The 10,727-nt window shown below is 46.0% G+C and overlaps 1 pseudogene; it reads left to right on the plus strand.

Moving 5' to 3' along the window:
* The first annotated feature begins 2,758 nt into the window (after positions 1–2,758).
* Positions 2,759–8,014, plus strand: LOC125526534 (annotated as a pseudogene).
* The last annotated feature ends 2,713 nt before the right edge of the window (positions 8,015–10,727 follow it).

Raw genomic sequence — 10,727 nt, forward strand, 5'->3', positions numbered from 1 at the left:
CCAACAATATAAAGTTGGGTGAGGAATTAGCTGCACTGAAGATGTTCTACTACAAGTGATATATCATAAAGACATAAACGATAAATGATGTATACTGAAGTGTAAGTTATGTTCAGTCACATAAGCGGTAGGAACTTAAACCGGTGGTATTCAGCCTACCGCTCATGCTAGAAAAGAGCTCTTTTACGATGATTGGGGCAGTACTAGGAGTACTTTCGAGTACTTAATCCTCCGATTTTTATTAGCCGTCCGATCTGGTGGGGGGACTAAAAATGAATAAACCTAATTAGTTCAATCAGAGAAGGGCATAATGGTCCAGGGTAAAATATTGTGCTTTCAACCGATCACGTCCACGACCAGAACCACGTCTAGATCTAGTAGGTCAAGTCCTCCTTCTCGTCCCCTTCCTTCTGTCCGACGAGCCCGGCGAGAGGAACCAATTCACCGTCGTCGGCATCGTCCTCTTCCTCCTCCTGGTCCCTTTCACTATAAAAGATGTGCCCGGTGGCAGGAAGAAGAATAAGCCATGACATCCGCGGTGGCAGTGTCGTCGGCGGCGGTGCTATAGAACTGGCCCCCGGCCGATCCCATCGCTTCCGGAGTTGCATCCTAATGTATGAATCGCCCGAATCTCAACTTACTTTGATTCACAACCTGCACTTCCTACTTAGATTTGTTTATTCATCATCGATTTAGGTTTCCCTAGTGCATGCAATTCAATTTAGAATTTTTCATCATCCATGGTCACTTCACTGGTTTATGGGGGACCCAGTTTTATGGACGTTTATGATCGCTTGCCATAATATGTACAAGGAGCAAAGTTTAAAATTCCATGCAAGATTTTGTACTGGATTTTGTACTGTGATTTTTTCACCATCTCCAAATCACCCAAAATTTATTCTGCATGCTCAAATAAATGTGCCAAACATGTCTATGAAAGAAAATTTGGAAAAAATGTTTCCTACAATTCCCCTTAAAGTGTAGACCGATATTTTGATCAGTGAGTCTACATGGCAGTATAAATTAAAAAAAAATTATAAAACCTTGAAAGCCTATCTACATTTGTGCAACATATCAAGTGTGCAAAATAAGAGCTGATTTAGAGGAGGTCGAAAAAATTACGGTTAAACACGAGGGAGCATTTGGTTTCACTTAAGCCAGTTTTTGTAGAAAATGTGATTTTTTTCTACCACCTCCAAATCACTCCAAATTTATTCTGCATGCTCAAATAGATGTGCCACACATGACTATGAAAGGAATTTGAAAAAAAATCTATCCTACAATGCCCCCTTAAGGTGTAGACCGATGTTTTGATCGGTCAGTCTACATGAAAGAATAAATTAAAAAAATTACAAACCTTGAAAACCTAGCTATTGTTGTGTAATATATCAAGTGTGCAAAATTATAGGTGATTTAGAGGAGGTATAAAAAATCACGCTTAAATACGAGGGACCATTTGGTCTCACTTAATCCAGTTTTTGTAGAAAATGCGATTTTCTCCACCACCTGAAATCACCCAAATTTATTCTACATGCTCAAATAGGTGTGCCAAACATGTCTATGAAATAAATTTGGAAAAAAGCATCCTATAATGCCCCTTTAGGTGTAGATCGATATTTTGATCAGTCAGTCTACAGTGCAGTATAGATTCAATAAAAATTAAAAAATTCTAAAACCTTGAAAACATAGCTATATTTGTGCCACATATCAAGTGTGCAAAATTATAAATGATTTAGAGGATGTCGAAAAAATCACGCTTAAACACGAGGGACCATTTAGTCTCACTTAAGCCAGTTTTTGTAAAAAGGTGATTTTTCAACCACCTCCAAAGCACCCCAAATTTGTTCTACCTGCTCAAATAGATGTGCCAACCATGTCTATGAATGAAATTTGGAAAAAAAAATATTTTACAATGCCCCTTAAGGTGTAGACTGATATTTTGATGGTACATGGACTACCGCGCCGTCCGGACCCATGCGAACTCGCTGGCAGGGTGGAGCATTGACGTCTCGTTCGACGACTGGGCGCCGTTTGACCACCGTGTTGAGGTTGTGGACCCTGTCGTCTTCCTGAACTACGAGGCCTGTCGTGACCTCATCCATGGCATGCTCGCATACGGGCCGGTTAGCGGCGACTACGACCTCAGCCCCGGGAACTGGGGGGACCATGATCACCCGCAAATGGACTTCGCCGATGAGATCGGCCACAAGATTGATAGCCTTTAGGGCGTCACCCTGCGCTTCGACATCAACATCCACGTGCCGTCACTGCTGGTATGTTTGGTTTACACCATGTTGTGTGTGAGATAGCTGCAGAGCTAATTTTGTTTCATTGGAGAGAGAGAGAGAGAGAAAGAGAGAGAGCAGGCGCGGGACCATGGTGTTGCTACCGTGGCCGTAGAGGAGGTCAAAGAGACGCATGTCATTAGCTATGGGAGACTTTTCCTCCGCATCTTACCCCCTCCTCAAGCCGAGCAATCTCCCGACCTCCCTGTGCGTCCACGACTACATGGTTGTGTCACACGGGAGGCGCATGATAGGGATCCAAGCCCACTCGCGAGCGATGTGGATCATCCATGCTCGTTGGACGATGACCAGGCACCCATCGAACATAGCTTTGAAGTCGTGGACACTGCGGTCTTCCGAAACAACGAGGATTGTCATGAGTTCATATGCGGGATAGTCGCCGACGGGCCGGTGAGCATTGAGTACGACCTTGCCCCAGCAACTGGCCAACTAGGGACCTGGCTCCCCCACCAATGGGCATTGTGATCGACCGCCAGTTCGACAACCATGGGGGCGTCGTCCAGTGCCTCGACATTGGCATCCTCCTGTCGTCACTCCGGTAATGTTTGGTCTACTGCGAGCCACATCCCTAATTCGCGCATGCAAAGAGGTTGCCGCTCCCAGAGCTATTGCAACGCCGGGCAAGGTGTGCGCCATATGTATGCTGGACTTGGAGCCTAGTGGCACTGACACAAATTTTGCATATTTTTCTCCTCACAGAACCCGAGGAAGAACGTTGATGTGCCTACTACGTTGCTATGGAAAATGTTTAAAGATGAAGCATGATATTTTGCATCAATTCTTCTCATTCAAATCTTGCCTTCTCCAGGCATATATATCTTTACCCATGAGCCAAGGATATTGAGAAAATAAATATATGGGATGCCTAAACCACTACAGTTGAAAGAATAAACTTCTAACGTAAACATTTTTTTATCCCTAACATGCTGCACTGTTTGTCAAAACATTGTTTTCTGCATTTCTAGTATTAATTCAACTTTTAATTCTTTTCTTAACAAGTAAATCTGAAATTATATGATCTTTTTAAGAATGTGCCGCACACTTTTTTTCATAACATGATTTTGTAATGCATGAATTTTTTTAATTTCAAGAATATCTAAAAAATCATTGAACACTTTTTAATCACATGACCATCTTACTAAAAATATATGGACTAGTTTATTACATATGGTTACATTTTTCTCATACATTGAACATGTTTTGAAAACCATTCAATACTTTTTAATGACATCAAACTTCTATAAATGTATCAAAGAATTTTTTGATTACATGGATTTCTAATATTGAATTTTTTCCAATGACACAAAAATTTATGAAAATTCACCAAACACTTTTTAAACTACCTGAATTTCTTTGTAAAAATGTGAAAAAACTTTTTAATTACATGAACATTTTCTATCTATGAATTGCTCATCTTCAGCAACGGGGCTTATGAACTTGTCTCCTTTGTAATCTAGCTAATATCCATCTTACTGAACCTTGCTCTGGTCTTATAAGCTGAAGTACTCCATCATCTCACGACGATAAAATGGGCATGTCAGTATATGAAGCCCTCATGAAGTAAATCAAAGTACAGTTCTCTCTGATGTGTTTGCAGTCTTTACCGATGTTTATTGGGGAGCAAATGGAGAAGTTTTCAAACTCATCATGCAGCACTCTTCTAACGGTCAGAGGTAGTTGGCCCACTTCCCGTTCCTAGGACGAGGCCCTGAACAACATCACTTCATTTTACAGCCTACGTGCACGCCTTCCTTCCTATGGCTATAAGAAGAAATCGTGTCTGACTGTCCACAATGCTGCGTATGAGATAGTTGCAGAGATCATTTCGTTTCGTTGGAGAGAGAGAGAGAGAGAGCAGGCGCCGGGACCATGTTGTTGCCACCTTGGCCATGGCTGAGGTCATAGAGACTCTCGTCGGCGGCCATGGGAGAGTTTCCCTCCGCGTCATCCCCCTATGCATCCACAACTACGTGGTGGTGTCGCACGAGAGGCATGGGATCGGGATCCAGCCCCATATTACCAGTAGTGTGGAGCATCCTCGCCTAATTCGGTGATGACCACACACCCTTTGACCATAGTGTCGATGTCGTGGACACTGTGGTCCTCTGAAACTACAAAGATTGCTATGCGTTCATCCACAGGATGCTCGCTGACGGGCCGATGAGCACCGATTACCACCCTACCGTCGAAACTGGCCATCTAGGGGACCTGGCTCACCTGCTAATGGACTTCACCATTGTTATCGGCTGCCAAAGCGTCAACTATGGGGGTGTCGTCCAATGCCTCGACATCCGGTACGTTTGGTCTACTGCGAGCGTTCAAAGAAGTTGCTGCTCCTTAAGCTCTTGTGACGCCCAGAGTGGTGTGTGCCATATGTATGCTGGACTTGGAGCCACTAGTGCAGAAAAGTCAAGCTATGGCGTGAAAAAATAGCCATGCTAGCATGGGGGATCACGTTAATAGTATTTTAGATACCTATGGCGTGCCACGTGAAACTCGCCGCTACTAATATTCATCAATTTGATTTTCAGATTTGAAATAAAAGTAGTACATATGCGCTATCCCCACCAAAATAACAACATAATCCAGATTAACAATAGTAATTAAATCAAGTTCTGACATTACAAAACAGTGGCAAATAATAGCATTTAAGATCAACAATGTACTAATTCACATAGTTCAACTAAGTACTGAAAAGAGGCAAGTACCACACAACTTCAACTAGAGGTGGTAATAACATGATCTGCCATGGATGCCTACTAATTAGACTCTTCGGTATGCGAACTCAGGGTCATAGTGTGGATTAAGTGAAGCTAAGCTGCCAACGGGCCTATAGTAGACCGCGATCTCGTCCCGATCATACTCGAGGTAGAACGTGGTTCTCTCCCCAGCTTCCATCGCATAAGCATTTGCAAGGGCTCTCCAACCAGGGAACTGAAGTAGGTGCGGTTTGCCTCGTTGGTGACAAGACAATTGAAGATGTAGTCCATGTATGTGTCGTGGTGTGGAGAGAGTGTGGGCACGTGAGTTCGCGTGTGTGATTCTGCTAGCTTCTCTCCTGTGCTGAGTTCATCTCCTTATTGTATAGATTCCGCGTGTGTGCGCATACGTCGCCGCAAACACTCGTGTGCTTAAGATCGTGTCGAGTTTGTCTTCTCCCGTCCGGCGTTCGTGTCGCCGGAGGCTGCTCGGCGTTCATTGCCGATGGGTTTGTCCCAACAATTGGTATTCAGAGCCATGGCCGGAGAAGGATCGTGCATTCCGTCACGCTCACAGGCTCGTCGGAGGGGCTGAACCTCGCCAATACGGCATGGGCAATGTTCGATGCGGCACGGCTGCTGCGAGGCCCTCATGTGTGAAGGTCCAGTTCTTTGTCGACGTCAAGCTGCGTCACGATAGAAGGAGGGCATGATGCTCGGTAAGTTGGACCACCGGTGACAAGGAGTTCATCGTCCACATCGGAGTCATCGACAAGGTGTGTCGCCGGCGACAAGGGTGTGGTGAAGGCATAGGAGGTGCGTCTCTCATCGAAGCCAATGGCAATGGCGGCAATCGGCGTGACAAGATAACATTGGCGGCCGTCTACGTGTTGCACCGACGACATCGACGACCATGGGCTTCTGGAGAGGAATAAAGCATAACAATATTGTTATTAGTGTGAAGTATTTAAGATTAGGTGATGTTTAGTTTGTTGCATGGTGTAATAACCACGTAGAGTTGCATTAGTCAGCCAAGTACAAAGAAAAGCGCATGCTCGGCAACATAGCTTAGCGGCCGGATCAGTAGCATAGAGATAGAGCGAGTGCACGCTAGCATTTGGCAAGCCAGGAAATGAGTAGCCGTCGTCATGTAGGTGTGTCTTCGTTGACCAAGTGATCACTGCACGTGGAGAGATGTTGCCTATGTGCACATGTATTAGTGTGGTCAGATGTGTCGTGTGAAGCTACATGCATCATGCATGGTACCCTAATTAAAATGGCCAAGTCGTGTGGCTGTTGCGTGAACCTTGCATGTAGCCGGAGTAGTTAGTTAAGATAAGGATGGATGCATCATGCATGCATGCATTGGCCGAGTTGTGTGGGTAGCTAGCTACGGGTGTGGATCAAGCCGTTAGTGGCTTGACCACGACTTGCTATGTTTGTGTGTGTGTGCATGCTAGGAACTGGGTGCGTGGCTGTGTGTTAGCTAGCTGTGTTGGGTGCCTATTTAAGCCTTTCTAATTGAGTTCTTTTGTGTGGTGTTGGGAACTACCGAAAATGGCATAAGGTGTGTGCGTGCCAAAGCTGAGTGTGTTTCTTCTACCTCTTGTGTTTATGTGTGTCTTCCTTCTCCCTCCTCGGCATCCCCAACAGTGTAAGAGTGCGGCGCGTCGTGCGGGTGCACGGCAAACTGCCCAAACCAGGTGACCCAGCACGGAACGAGGCACCGGCGGGAGGTGTTCCGCTCTAACGAGACGAAGTGGGGCGTGAGGACGATGGACCTGATCCAGCCAAGCGCATTCCTCCCAAACCAGGTGACCCAGCACGGAATGAGGCACCGCCGGGAGGTGTTCCGGTCCAACGAGACGAAGTGGGGCGTGAGGAGGATGGGCCTGATCCAGCTGGGCGCATTCCTTTGCGAGTTCACCGGGGACGTGCTCCCCGCGGACACCCCCGCATTGCGCGAACGCCAATGCCAATACCGGCGCACCGACGGAGGAGCGGGCGCGCTTCATCGAGCCAAGGAAGTTTCCACCGAGGTGGATTGAGTCTGGGTACGCCCCTGCGGCCACGCTTCCGGACAAACGGTGAGGAACCGCTCCAGCTCACGCAGTGCCCAGTGCCGAGGTACACGCCTGACGTGTCCAAGAGGAAGAACAGCGCGGCCTACATCAGCCACAACAGGTTCGGGTCTAACGCCTTCGTCCAGCTCGTGGTCCGGGGCCATGAAGACGAGTCGTGCCCCCACCTGATGGTCTTGGCCATGGGGACCATCCTGCCGATGAGGGAGCTGAGCATCGACTACGGCGCAATCAGTGATCGATCGGCAACGATCCTGTATGTTACCATCATTTCCAATTGCCAGGAACTTTTCGCCTTCATTTTCAGTTGCCATGAACCTTTCTGTCATTGTTATCGATTGTATCATTGGATGTACGCAGCGCTAAGACACCTTCAACTGAACTGTTTGCTTGTATTTCTTGTGCCTGGTTTGCCATGTTTGCACTTTGCAGTCAGCAAGTTACAGCCTGGAACCATATTTGCATGAGTTGAGTCTGGGATCGACATCATAACCATAGACGTGAGCGTTTAGTTGAGAATTTCATTCGCTTTAGTTTTCTGTAGTCGTTGCAAAGGTTCATGAAGTTTTACATCTAGGAAGGCCTCTACAATGTCATCCCTGCCACCTACGGCCCCGGCAAGTCCGGCCCCGACGTATGCCGGTTCAAGCTTGTGCGTCTGTCGGGCCAGGAAGCGGTCGGTAGCAACATCTGGCGCTCCGCCAGAGACCTCATCAACCAGTTTGACGCCGAGATCCGTCCGCCCAGCTACATCACGTTGGACATGTCCAACGGCAAGGAGGCGATTCCCGTCCCGGTCCGCAGCATGGTGGACCACAACGTCTATCCCCTCGAGGGAGCGGGCGCCGGGAGCATGATGCTGCCACCGTTCCCACACACCACGTCTACGGATGTGGGAGTGTTCTCCTGCGCGTCATTCATCACCTGAGGCAACGTGGTTGTCTCGCACAGGAGGCGCAGGATCAGGACCCACGCCAACTCGCCAGCGGGGTGGAGCATCCACGCCTCGTTCAACGATGACCATGCGATCTTCCGAAACTGCGAAGCCTGCCGCGACCTCATGCACGGGATGCTCGCCGACGGGCCTATCCCCGAGAACTGGGAGGGACCATCATCACCCGCAAATGCACTTCGCTGATGAGATCATTCCCAAGATCGAAAACCTTGACGGTGTCGTCCCGCCCTTCAACATCGACATCCACCTCCCGTCATTACTGGTATGTCTGGTTTTCGGCCATCCACAGACTGTAATTCGCGCGTGCAAAGAGGTGGACGTTGTAGTAGGAGCTCTGGCAGTAGCCGGCCTGGTGTGCGCGATTCGCCGTTTGGAGTTGGAGCCTGGTGACAAGGAGATCGTCCGGCTGCCGTGCCTCCACACCAACGCCTTCCACATCTCGTGCATCAAAGCATGGTTCTATCAAGAGTCGAAGTGCCAAATTTGTCGGCGTGAGGTGAGATGGATTACTTCTGCTTTAGATTCTGAGATTAGATAGCTGAAGGTGCTTGACTCATACATCTCGGATCTAAAGATGTTGATAGATTACATAACAGATGAATAAATTTCTTCCCCGCAAAAATGAAAGAAAGAATAAATTCCGAGGTAATAAATATTTGGGAATCATAAACCACCACATTTGAAAGAATAAACTTCAAATCTAAACATTTTAAAATCCAAAGTTACTGCTCTATTCGTATTAACATTGTTTTTTGCATTTCTAGTGTTCCTTCAACTTTTAATTTTTTTCATAACAAGTAAATTTGATATTAGATGATTTTTTTAAGAATGTGTCACAAGCTTTTCAAATTACAGGATTTTGTAATGCATGAAATTTTTTAATTAGAAGGATATTTTAAAAACCATTCAACATGTTTTAATCTCATGACCATCTTACTAAAATATATTAACTACTTATTACATGGTTACACTTTCTGAAAACTCAAACATATTTTAAAATGCATTCAACACTTTTTTAATTACATCCATATTTCTATAAATTTATCAAACAGGTTTTTTCTTACATGGATTTCTTATAATGATTTTTTTCTAATGACACAAACGTTTATGAAAATTGACCCAACACTTTCAAAATTACTTGAGTTTCTTTGTAAAAATGTGGGAAACACTTTTGTAAAAATCTTCCGCAAGGAGGTCTATGAACTTATCACCTTAGTAATCTATGTAATATTCATCTTACTGAATCTTGCTCTGATCTAAGCTGAAGTACTCCAGCATCTCACAACGAAAACATGGGCATGTCAGTATATGAATCGCTCATGCAGTTAATAAAAGTACACAGTTCTGTACGAGCTTTTTGCAGTCTTTACCAACATTAATTAGGGAGAAAATGGAAAAGTTTTCAAACTCATCATGCAAAACTTCCCGTTCCTAGTAGGAGGCCCTCAACACCATCCCTTCTGTTTACGGCCGTGGTTTTCAGCTCTACAGTCCACCATGGTGCGCGTGAGATAACAGTAGAGGTCATTTCGTTTTCCTGGGGAGATAGAGCGGGCTCCAAGACCATGGTGTTGCCACCTTAGCCGTGGCAGTCATCACAGGATGCACGTCGTCGGCCATGGGAGAGTTTTCCTCCGCATCGTGCCCCTCCTCCAGCAGAGCGATCTCCCGACCTCCCTGTGCATCCACGACTATGTGGTTGTGTCGCACAGGAGGTGCAAGATAGGGATCCAGGCCCACTCACCAGCGATATGGATCATCCATGCCTCGTTCGATGATGACCAGGCGCCCTTTGACCAATATGTCGAGGTTGAGCACACTACGGTCTTCCGAAACTACGAGATTTGCCGTGAGTTCATCCATGGGATACTCGTCGATGGTCCGGTGAGCATCGATTTTGACCTCGCCCCAGCAACTCGCCAACCAGGGGATCTAGCTCACCCGCCAATGTACTACACTGCCATGATCGGTCACTAGATCGACAGCCATGGGGGCTCGTCCAGTGCCTCGACATTGACGTCCTCATGTCATCAGTCCGGCAGTGTTTGGTCTATTGCGAGCCATATGCCCTAATCCGCGCATCCAAAAAGGCTGCCGCTCCTGGAGCTCTTGTGACGCCGAGCATGGTGTGCGCCATATGTATGCTGGACTTGAAGCCAGGTGACGCTGAGACAAACTTTCCATCTTTTGCTCCTCACAGTACCCCTAGGAGAAGGTAGATGTGCCTAGTACGTTGCTACGGAAAATGTTTAGAGATTAAGCATGACTAGTCGTCAACCCGTGCATTCGCACGGGCTAGCGCATATTTTTGCTTTATCTTCTATACGATTTTTAATGCTAAATTGTATTATTTTTATTCGTCATAATATTTCATATTTCTATGTATTTCGCAACATTTGGTTACTTGTAGAAATTGGTTAGTCTACGTTTATAGGAGTGTATATCATATTTACTCTTACTATGAAAACATGAAAATAATTATGTTACTTTGGATTTGTAGAGTTACATATACGTTTAGAATAGCATTTCAGTAAGCCATATATGTTAATACCATTGAAGTTTAACTATTTGAAAACAAAGATGTATACTATATGCATTAGCATTTCAGTGAACAACAATCTCTACTGGTAGAAAAAGGGCCTGTAGTCCCGGTTTGTAAGGGCCTTTTGTCCCGGTTCTGGAACCG

Source organism: Triticum urartu, unplaced genomic scaffold (assembly GCF_003073215.2).
Source record: "Triticum urartu cultivar G1812 unplaced genomic scaffold, Tu2.1 TuUngrouped_contig_10418, whole genome shotgun sequence".
NCBI classification, from domain to species: domain Eukaryota; kingdom Viridiplantae; phylum Streptophyta; class Magnoliopsida; order Poales; family Poaceae; genus Triticum; species Triticum urartu.